General features: G+C 32.1%; 1 long non-coding RNA gene across 2 annotated transcripts; it reads right to left on the bottom strand.

Annotated features, from left to right (window-relative positions):
* LOC110267256 lies at positions 9,040 to 10,387 on the bottom strand. 2 transcript variants are annotated; one of them, XR_002354652.1, is made up of 3 exons: positions 10,073 to 10,387; positions 9,490 to 9,941; positions 9,040 to 9,398 (listed from the first exon to the last, which is right to left on the bottom strand). It is a non-coding gene; the product is annotated as an uncharacterized LOC110267256 (long non-coding RNA). The 2 variants fall into 2 exon arrangements; XR_002354653.1 differs by having other exon boundaries at positions 9,490 to 9,908.

Genomic DNA, 11,818 nt, shown 5'->3' with positions numbered 1-11,818 from the left:
ATTTGAAGAGAGTGTATAAATAGCTTAGAATTTAAGTTTTTAAGAGAGCTTTTCCTTTTTAGTTTTACTAAGTGATTTTCGGGAGCTTTCCGTTTTAGTTTTTACTAAGTGATTTTGGGAGAGCTTTTGGTTAGAAGTTATTTGGAGATTCTGAGTCTTGGGGAAGGAGAATTGAATTCTCTTCCTCTTAGTTTTCTTATTTTCAGTTTCATTTACACTCGTCTTGAATCTTGGGTGTTAGAGAATTGAAGGAATTCTGTTTCAATCTCACCCTGAGATCTCTCTGTTTCATTTACTGCAATTTTTGAGAAATCTATATTTGCATTCCTTTCTTCTACTGCTTGATCTTTACTTTTCTTGCAATTGAATTCTGAATTTGGATCTAGGAAGGCATTGAGATCTAGACTTGGTTATCTAGTCTCTTGGGTCCTGAGATCTGGAGTTTTCATTTTAATTTCTCTGTTGAATGCGTCTCCAAGTTCATTTACATTTCCAGTTGAGATCCGTTTCATTTTAATTCCTTTTATACTTTTCTGTTTATCATAATTTACTTTTCCTTGTCTGATTTCTGCAAATCCAATTCCCAATTCCTGTTATAATTCAAGCCATTTACATTTCTTGCACTTTAAGATTCTGCAATTTATATTTCTTGCGTTCTAAGTTTCTGCCATTTAATTTCTTGTTCTTTAAGATTCAGCACTTTTATTTTCTGTTCTCTTCACTTTACTGCAATTATCCCTCTCCCTTTAATTTTCATGCAATTTAAATTTCAGTTAATTACAAATCACTCAACCAAATCTTGATTCGCTTGACTAAATCAACCACTAAACTAAAATTGCTCAATCCTTCAATCCCTGTGGGATCGACCTCACTCCCGTGAGTTTTATTACTTGATGCGACCCGGTACACTTGCCGGTTAGATTTGTGTGTTTGGAATTCGTTTTTCCACAAAAACACACATCACATATATATAAGGATATATATATACCAAACAAAGCACATGTCTATATATAATAACCATGGTTTATTCAACAACACAAAGAAACATACCCACACATAGAAATTTAAATATATGAAAGAGAACAATAAGTTTCATAAACATCATAACTCTGAAAATGACTTGATATTACATACCAAAATAGATATGTTGACAACAGATTTTACCAATTTTCCAACTACTTAACACAACTAAGCAAAGTTCTGACAATTCTTTACAGAGTTAGAATTATATTATAGATATCTATATATATATATTGTAATGTAACAAATGATTAGCCACTACACTCATCCATCCTTTCAACAGCCACGACAGTATTTTCACATTGTCCAAAAGCACTTCAAAGCTCTTCCCTAATAGTGAGAGGCTGATGACTCCCAAATAAATTCGAACCTTGTGAGGATGAGATTCTTGCATGAAAATCATGGTTAACAGTCTACAAATAACAGAGCAAAATATAAGAACAACGAATGAAGAAGCCACAAAAAAATAAAATAAAATAAAAAAAGATGAGAAAGAAACCAGGTATGATGAAACTTTAAAGAGCAATAAAACAAATATTAAACAAATAAACTAAAAAAATTTAAGCGATACATACGTAGGAATATATCTGTCACTGTTCACATAGTTTAAAAAGAGATAAAGAATCAAAGTGAATTAGGTCAACAAATACCCAACAATTCCAGTTGAGAATAGAAATGGGTGAAGCCTGACCCACTGTAGTATTTGAGCTCGATGAACACTGAATGCTTGCATTGGAGTGAAACTGAACTGGATTCTTAAATTCAAAAGGAAAATGAGGAACAAAGGGATCCAGATCAAATTTCTAAATTGAACAACAAACAAGTAACATCAGTAACCATTAACACATGACACATGGAAAACACAGAACAATATAACCAATTCAGGTTGACCTGATTAGAAACAAATTTGACTAACTCAACATCAGATTCAATTAACAATCTTATCACCTGTTGTTGATTATCATGGCTGGAGTCCTCCAAAAACTTCACAATTTCAACATCATCACATACTGCATAAACAACATGAAGAGATGTGTTCAATTCATATCCAACATGTCTGGGATCCACTATGAACACAATTTTCTTGTTCATCAACTGAGAAATCATCCCATTCGGAATAGTGTAATCATCGGTTGACTAAGGAAAAAATAAAAAAAGGTACATTAGCAAAATTGACATACCTGAACCATAAATACTAAACCGAAAAGAAGGACAACTAAATTAAATTAAAACCAAAATGATTACTTGGGAGGATTTACTTTCGTCTATAAAAAAGTATGAACAACTCTTTTTGAGTACTTGCATCACCTCATCATCCTCAAGTATGAAAATATTGCTGCCATTTGAATGGGAAACAATAATTTTGATCCGATACCTAAATAATGTAAAGAAAAAAAATATACAGTGAAAAACATGTGCAGAAGATGTAATAAAGCAAAAAGAAAACTGGTACCAACAACTCCGAGAGATAAAATAGATACCTTCTTATGGCATCAACACACTCAACTCTACACAGATAACAATAAAATACATTTCCAACATGAGAAACAGGTGCATTACACAAACAACAGTAGTACCACCACTTCTGATGTTTTAGCACATCAATAATCTCACCGATCAAAAAACAAATCTGATCCTGTAGAGAAACAATAATTGGTATATTATGATACATTTTTTTTTATCATACTACACATTTTGAAACACAGTTCAGATGGTTGAAAACAAAAACATAAATACTAACATTTCTTGATGCAGAAGAATATATCTTAGCACAAAGAATGTCAGCAAGCATCTCTTTAATGCTATGAAGTTGTATTGGAACACCAGATATGACTTGGTTCTCATAACTTCTAAGCTGTCCATACCGAGAGAAGTCTTCAAATATTGGGCTAAAGCCCGAATCAGAACTAACATCCTTAAAATTTGGAAAGAAAATATGAATTATTAAACACAACCAATTTTATAAAGTATGAGGCAAAATCATGTTGGCATGTAAAGGAAACCATTCAAAACAACAGCCAAATAATTAGAAAATGGGGATTGACAAACTATATATAAAAAATGATTCCTCCAATTCATCCATATCTAACATAAAGAAAGAGCACTAACCTTGATGCACTGATCAGCCTGAAGTTTGTTGAAAAATCGTGCATCACTAATGACATTGATGACTTTAAAGGTACCATAATAACCTTGAGTGCTAATCCTCTTTGCTTAAACTTTGAAAATAATTTCTTTTCCAAGGAGTTTATGAAAAAACTGTGGATAGTATCGGTGCTCAATTCTCTGTCATAGATATTGAAAAGTGATCACTAATTAGTGCACAAAAATGAAGTATAAGAAATACTTATTCATAGAGTATACAACAATAAAATCTAAGTGGATAAACCTTACATCGATTTCATCTTCTAACAACAAAAAGACATCAGAACAGGTTCTCCCTAATAGCTTAGTGGCTGGGCTGTCTAACAAGACAAATATTCCAAGAGAAGTACCGTCTTCAATAAGTATCAGCCTGTAACTATAACAAAGAAAGTAAATATGAGATTCACCTATTTCTGAGTCCAACAAGAGGCTGATACATGAAGGCTACTTATATTATTGAATCAGAACACATGAAAGAAAATTTGTAAATCATAACCTGGATTTACCTTATCATAAAATGCTGAACCTCTCTACTGCACAGCTGACAATGGAACACATTATCATCACCTACAATAGGATGACCGCAAACACAAGAAAAAAACCACCACTCTGGATCTTCAACAATCTCCTTAATTTTTCCAACCACAAAGAATTGTCCATCCTATTAGAAAAAAAATATGAATTGAATCGGCAAGGGATGTCTACAATTTTCAAAAATCAATTAACATGGTTACTTCTTACATAGCACTAAAACATGTTAAAAAACTAATAGTGCGCACCTCATTGTTTGCCTTAAGATTATCAATAGTGCGTATTAGCTTCCAATCAAAAGATTCATCATCAATTACACATACTAAATCCCCAACCTCATTACTACGGAGTCTACTGAAATGGTGGCTCGCAATACCATATCTATTTAAAAGGAAAAAAAATTAATATTAGCATAAAAGAATTTCAAGAAGAGAGTTATAGAGGGACACAAAGAGAAAGAGAGAAACAGAAAGAGATAGAGAGAGAGAGTGAGTGATAGAGAGCGAGGCACAAATTTCGAGTTTAGACAGGCAAAACTTAAAGAGAACTGAATAAAACTAACTGATTCAGAAAATTCACAGCTTCCTGCATATCAAGGTTGATCAAAACTCGGAAAATATTGATGACACTTTGGAGACTGACTTTATCTACAAATCAGAGAAGACAATAAGAAGAAATTAATTCACAAAGAAAGTATTCATTGGTATAAAAAAAATATTTAAACAAATCAAACTGAGACATGTGCAACATGGACAACTCTTCACCTCCATTGACTTTGATCTTGAAATATTGCAGAATTACAACAGGTGGTCTCTGGTACCTTTTCAAAGTATTCATGTCTATAAGAGCAGGACAATCACCAACAAAATTGCAGGAGATTTTCTTCCTGGGTAATGATTATAAGAAAGGATAGACAACAATAGAATAATTCAAGAGCAGTAAAAAAAACAAGAAAAACAAACACAAGGTAATTTAAAAAAAGGATGAGAAACAGAAACATAATTGATACCCATCAGCAAAAACTTCAAGGGTCAGAACTTTCAATATCTTTCCATTACACTCAACATCCCTTCTCTTTTTCAATCCACAAAGGACCCCAACAAAATCTGTTTAGTAAAATTATAGAAGACAAGATTAAACCCTCAGATAGAATACCATGAGACATTTGGTTGAATTTTTTTTAATTTCAATTTTAAACACCTTTATAATGGTTCATATTTCAAAAAGTGAAACTTACCTATTAAGTACTCATAATCAACGCACTTCTGAAGAATCTAGTCCGTAGAAGTTACGCTTAAACCAGGGTTGGGTATGAGTGTACTTGCAGCAGCAACAACAGATGTACTACACTTGAAAATGATGCGAAATCGATGTCTTGTAACCCTGACCAATCCACGATTAGGTATCACTTTGAATTCAGAAATAATGAATACTTTTCCTTCTTTTGACTGATCAATAAAAGTTCCAATCAAATCATCCTCAACAGTTGCTTGGATTTTGTGGTGCTAAAAAAAAAACAGGAAAAAAAACACCTCAGCCTTTATAAACATTATACCATGAGACATTACATGCTAAAAATTATCACATATAGAATTTTAAAAAACAGAATTTAGTTAACTAAAAAATGAGTTTTTGATAGAACATATGCACACACATACACACAGACACACACACACATATTCACCTGCTTATCCATCAAGACCATGTGTAAGAGTTTCTACATATTTTATTAACAATCATAGCATCTTCCCAAATGGTCAATATATTAACCTCAATAATCCAAGCTTCCTTCCATGGAGAGATTTTTCTAAGAGCATCAATAGCAATACTCATCTTATAAATAGCAGAAATGAAAGAATGTAGATGAAAAAAACAGAAAGTAAAATGTTGGTAAGAGAAAACTGTGTCGGATCTGAGTCTTATCTCAATGGAAGGGAATGCAAGAGAATAGAACCAAGTAAGGAACAAGTGATACGTTCTGAGAGTTCAGCACAATACTCCATCACCTTATCACTACTTATAGCAGAGAAATGAGCAACCCTGTAAGGCAAAGCTTGTAGAATACGTTTCTGTTGAACTCCTTGCATAGATTGATTGATTGATTGACATATGACTTTCAATGTGTCCATACTTAATTAAATTGCATATACTCATACCTCTATATATAGCTATGTCATATCAACCTATCTATGAATCTATATCTATCTATCTATCTATCTATCTATCTATCTATCTATAAACCAACCATACCTATTGAGTCATGATATCTTTGACTATATAATTATACTGTTTCCCACCAATATGAGTGGTGAGATAGAACACATGATCAAGATTCACCCAAATAAAAATAAAATAAAAGCTACAAACTTTTATCAATCATGCCCAAGAGCTCAGCTGAAACTCCAAGAGAGCTGAAAAAGAAAGTAAAAAATACACAAAAAAAAAAGATAAATTTCAAACCAGCCCAGACTAATTCAAAATCAATAAATCACTTGTTTTGTGGTGGATAATTTTGTTTTTAACCTGAAACAGAAATCAACATAAAAAAGATATCCCTTTTTCAAATTGTTATCTTTTAAATACAGGAGAGCTCCCAATAACAACAGGCTTTGGAGATATTTCAATTGAAGAAATGTTGAGATCCTAGTTTCATTCTTATCAGCATAGATTTGAAGGACACCATTTTCCTGAGACCAAACATGGAAAAAACCCTACAAATCAAAACAAGTATACTGTCCCAAGAGCCCCTGTATAAACGGTATAGTCCCTTGCATGCTTCCCACTTGAATCTGTTCTCTCCTTCACTACCTGAACACAGTCAGAAATAAAACGAATGACCCAAAACAGCTGGTAAGAAAAATAAAAAAACCGATCACAATTGAACATAGTTTCTACGCAGATAGCTCAGAAGAAAAGCTATTTAACTTAACTTTGTTGCAAATTTACAGACCCTATCTCGATTTTCAGTGGAACCCGTTTGCAATTTCAGATCCAAAACCAGCTCCATTCTCAATTGATCTCTTATACATCTTCATCTACCAACAGATTACAGTATAAAAATTAGTAAATTAGAATTCTACTTTAAACAAAAGGAAACAAATCACAGAGAGCACGACGATGATAGGAATAATGTTCCGAGGAGACGTTTGGGACCAAAAATGTCGACTGAAATGGGTAACCTTGATGCACAGTTTTCCGACAGAGAGAGAACTCGGATAATCCAAGAAACGATCCAGAAACATGAACTGCATGGGGATAAAGAAAACGGGTTGAGGATGCTGAGCAACGAATCGGGGTCACAACAACCACAGAGAAGAAAGAGGCAGGAACCCGAGAGTGGCAACAACTAGCAAAATGAGAAAAGAGAAAGATAGGGCTGAGGTCTCGGTAAGAAAGGAGAAAGTTATGAGGAAGATGACTATTGATGTTCCATAACACCCCTTGAGCACCGAACAAAGTAATGAAACCAAAATAAACCAATATTAAACATTCGAAGATTATTATAATTATATTTTATTAATCCAATATTATTGTAATTAAAAGCAAATAAAATCAGCAACAATGAAAGCTCATCATTAAACACTCCTTATTAAGTATGGAGTGTTGTACATTTTGTTAATTGGTTAAATCTAAACTATTTATTTACTATATCTTATTTGAATGATCTGAGTTTAAAAACCTAACCTATTAATCAGATGAAGCAAATTTTTTTATGTTTTAAATTCTTTTATAAGTTTCAAATATTAGCTTGAACTAAGATTTTATTTTTTTCCGTTTAAATACCATGGAAAAAAAATTTACACCACAACTCAATAAACATTATATAAGATCTTTTAGGTGAGCATGAAAAGAGTACACCAATAAATTTAAAGTTTAATTATTTTTTTAATAAATTGACAAAAAAAAAATACAAATAATTCTTTAAATATAAATGTATTTTAATTTTTCATGTTATTACGTACACGTTGAGAATAATTTAAAATAAAAAATAATGGACTTTTTGTAACTATAATATATTTTGTCTTTTCTTCTTTTTATAAACACAGTAATAATTAATTAATTATTGAGCCAGTTCATTTGAAATTGATCAAATAAACGAAGATTTTCTTTTCTTGTAATTAAAAAGAACTTTCATTAAATACATAAATATCACAATTATATCCATATTAGAATTCAACAGACACTAAGTATCACAAATCAAACAACAATTTAAAATAGTATGTGAACACATTAAACTAAAAAGCATGCAGATCCTCCACAGCCTTATGATCACTTTCACATTGGCTGAAAGCATCTTCAACTTCAGGCATAGAATCAACCAGAACATGAATCTGAAAAAAATTGAAATCCTCTTAGTTATTGATATTTTTAAACACTAATAATTGAACAAATTATAAAAAATATACAACAAACCTTCTGGTCATTCATCTCAGCAGCAACCTCAAAAACATTAATAACAGAGGCATCATCCCAGATTTGTTGAACAATATACACAGATCGATTCATCTCATAACCCACAGGCCTAGCATCAACCATGAATACAACTTTTTTGTGCAAAAGACTTGAAATGAGTTTCAATGGAACAACTTTGCAATAAGATCCCTAAAAACCAAAAAACAAAAAACAAAAAACAAAAAACAAAAAACAAAACAAAATACTTAACAAATATATCAATAATAATTTATGTTTTCTCTAGGAATTTCAAAAGAAACAAAGTTACTATATCTATATCTATATACTAATTAAAACCACAATTGGATGACAACCTGACTCAACTCTGGGTGATTATCCAAAAAGCTCGAGCATCTTGTCTTTATTATTTGGACGACTTCACGATCTTTAAGAATAAATATATTGTTCCCATTTGAATGAGACACTACAACTTTCAAGCAGAACCTTCCAAAGCATGTTAACATTGAAATAATAGATAGTTACGAAAATAGAATAAAATGAAAGAACAAAACACCTTCGGACAACATCAATGCATTGAAGCTGACATAGATCACATGATAAAATATTTTTATTAGTTGACACAAGAGAACCACATAAACAAGTTGAGAACCACCACTTATGATTCTTCAAGACAGATGATATAGTTCCCAGAATAAAAACGAAACCACCATGCAGCAAAGAAAAAAGGATTACAGCATTTAAAATTTCAAATAATTTACAAAACTATTATTTACTAACTTTTCGAGCTATGATATAACAAGACTAACAAAAACAAATGATCTCAGAGATTTCATTGCAAATGAGGAAAAAAAATACGTTCTCAGCATCAGAATAACAGCGGTTCGGTGAAATAAGATCAGTGATAATATCTTCAATAGTTTCTGATTGAATAGCATTATCACACACTACTTGAATCTTGTAATCTTCGCCAGTTGCATACTGCAAGTAGCTATCATAGATTGGTGGAAAAATGGGACCATGAAGCATTGCCTGGGATAAGTTGGTTACAATAAGTATCGAATCCATTGATTCAGAAAAAACAATTGCATGAACATGTTGTAACATAAGGTGAGGAATCATACATTGATATAATCATCGGCTGCAACTGGTTCCGGATTATGACTAAAGACATTTACAATTTTAAAGCAACTGGAGTAATCTGGATCAACTGCAGAATCAATTTCAACCTTGAAAACTTTCTCCTCTCCAACAACATAATCAAACATTTGTGGAGAATATGACCGACAAACCTTAGGAGTTTAATATAAAAGAATCAATAAACTTGAACACAAAATATAAATAATAAAGATTAAATGAGGTTCGGTATGAAAGAGTTCATACTGCAAGCACACTAGGATCAACAGGAAATTCTTCTTCTATCCTGAGAAATGCTTCCGAACAGGTTCTTCCAAATAGTTTTGTTGCCGCATTATCAAGCAAAACAAACAAAACAGTACACCGAGCAGCCTGAATCTTTACCCGAATCCCATATCTAACACAATTAACAACCAAGAATCATAACTAAAACCAAGAAATCTGCTTAACAACACATAGAGTGGCGCATAACAAAGAAGTAAGAAAAAATCCATAAGATTATTAATTAATCTATTCCAAAATAAAGTTACTTATGAAGCTCACTTGACCATAACATGCTCAACACATGAACCACAAGCATCACAAAGGTAGAGATCCTCATGCTCAACAACGGCATGACCACACACACATGTGTAGTACCACCAATCTGGTTCATCCATAACTTCCTTAATTGTCCCAATAACAAAGTAATGAGAATCCTGTAAAAATTTTAAAACAATGATATACTATACAATAATAATTAACAAACCAGATTACAAAACCCAAGACACATGTTTAAGAAATTTAAGTTTAAGTATTAAATGAAGAGTTTGCCAATCTAAAATAGTACCCCATTATCTGAATGAAGATCTTGAATATTACTGATCTCTTTGGGATTGAAATAATCACCATCAACTTTAGAAACTAAGTATCCAAGGTCATTGGTCATAAGTCTTGAGAATCTATATCTGGCTACACTAAATCTACACACAAGATACAATAACTAATCTTCATAACACAAAACATATACATGAACACCAACAAAATAAGCATGGCATCTTCTAGGTTTTCAATATTTTTATCACAACTAACCTACTTAGGAACTCAACAGACTCAGGAATATCAGGATTAATGAATAACCTAGAGACATTTATCACATTCTTTAGGATTACCCCACCTGCATGCAAGAATCCTATTCTATTAGCCTCAAACCATATTTATATTAGAAGGTCAAAAAACAGAAAGCTAAATATTAGAGTAAAAATTTGCTGAACATGAGTGAAACTAACCTTCAATTGCTTTGATTTTAAAAGACTCGAGGACAACCAGGGGAGATCTTGCATATTTTTGTAACTTATCATATTCTAACAAATCACAAGCATTTCCAAACACATTGCATTGTACCCTTTTGCTGAACAGATAAGTTTCAAAAGATCAAAAGGATCTAACTATATATTTATTCTTATAAACATAAAGACTGAAAGAAAAAAAATTAGAATTAATAGAAGATAACTACTGATATAGGAGACAGTGAGAGAGATATTACCCATCAGCAAAGACTTCTAGCACCACTGCTTTGACCAGCTTTCCATATGATGCCACATCTCTTTCTTTTCGAACACCAGTAATAATCCCAACAAAGTCTAATAATTAGATTGAAACATATACAAATTTGAATCAGAAACCACACATTTTAAAACATAATACTATGATAGTAAAAAGGAAGAGTAAGAAACTTGTACGAACCAATGAGGAAATTATGGTCCTTTGTCATTTGATCAATTTCATCTATTGATGCAAAACACAGACCCGAATGAGGTATCCTTGGAGATACCACAGAAACAATAGAGGTATTGTATTGGAACAAAAGTCTGAACCGATGTTTTGTCACTCTGTTCAAACCAGTGTTCGGTACAACTGTAAAATGGGTCATCAAGTACACATCTCCTTCATTTAGAGACAAGGCAAATTTTGATATAAGCTGATCTCTAATGGTGGCCTGGATCTTGTGTAACTACAATTGAAAAAATGCTTCATATTTTGAATTTATTAACTTATTTAGGTATCCAAACAGCATAACAACACTTGATTAAAAAAATAAAACAACAAAAACATATCAGTTTCCAACCTTCCCTTCTGCATATTAAAAAAAAAAAAAAGAAAACTTGCAACAACCTAAGAAAATGCTAACATAAAATAAAACTCACCTTCTCATCCATTAAGACCATATGCAACAGATTTTGAGAAGGATCCAAAGCAGGATTCTTGTGGTACCACAACCTCACAACTTTAACATGCACTTTCTATGATTCTCTCCACGGAGTGATTTTGTCCACCAGATCAACACGGTTATTCATTTCCAAAATATGAAAGATAAGAACACCAAAAGTAGAAAATATACACAGAAGAACTCAGAACTAAGATGAGAAGATAAACACGAGTTGGAGTTATAAACTCCCAAATTTAAGAAACACTAAAGCTTACAATGTAAGCTTCACATATAGGATAGAGATAGACTAATAGGCATATATAGATTGATATGGCTACACACATCATTTAGGAAGATATCACAAGTTACCAAATACTCATGGGAAAA

This window comes from Arachis ipaensis, chromosome B09, assembly GCF_000816755.2.
Source record: "Arachis ipaensis cultivar K30076 chromosome B09, Araip1.1, whole genome shotgun sequence".
Taxonomy (NCBI): Eukaryota; Viridiplantae; Streptophyta; class Magnoliopsida; order Fabales; family Fabaceae; genus Arachis; species Arachis ipaensis.
This window is presented reverse-complemented; position numbering and strand designations above follow the sequence as displayed.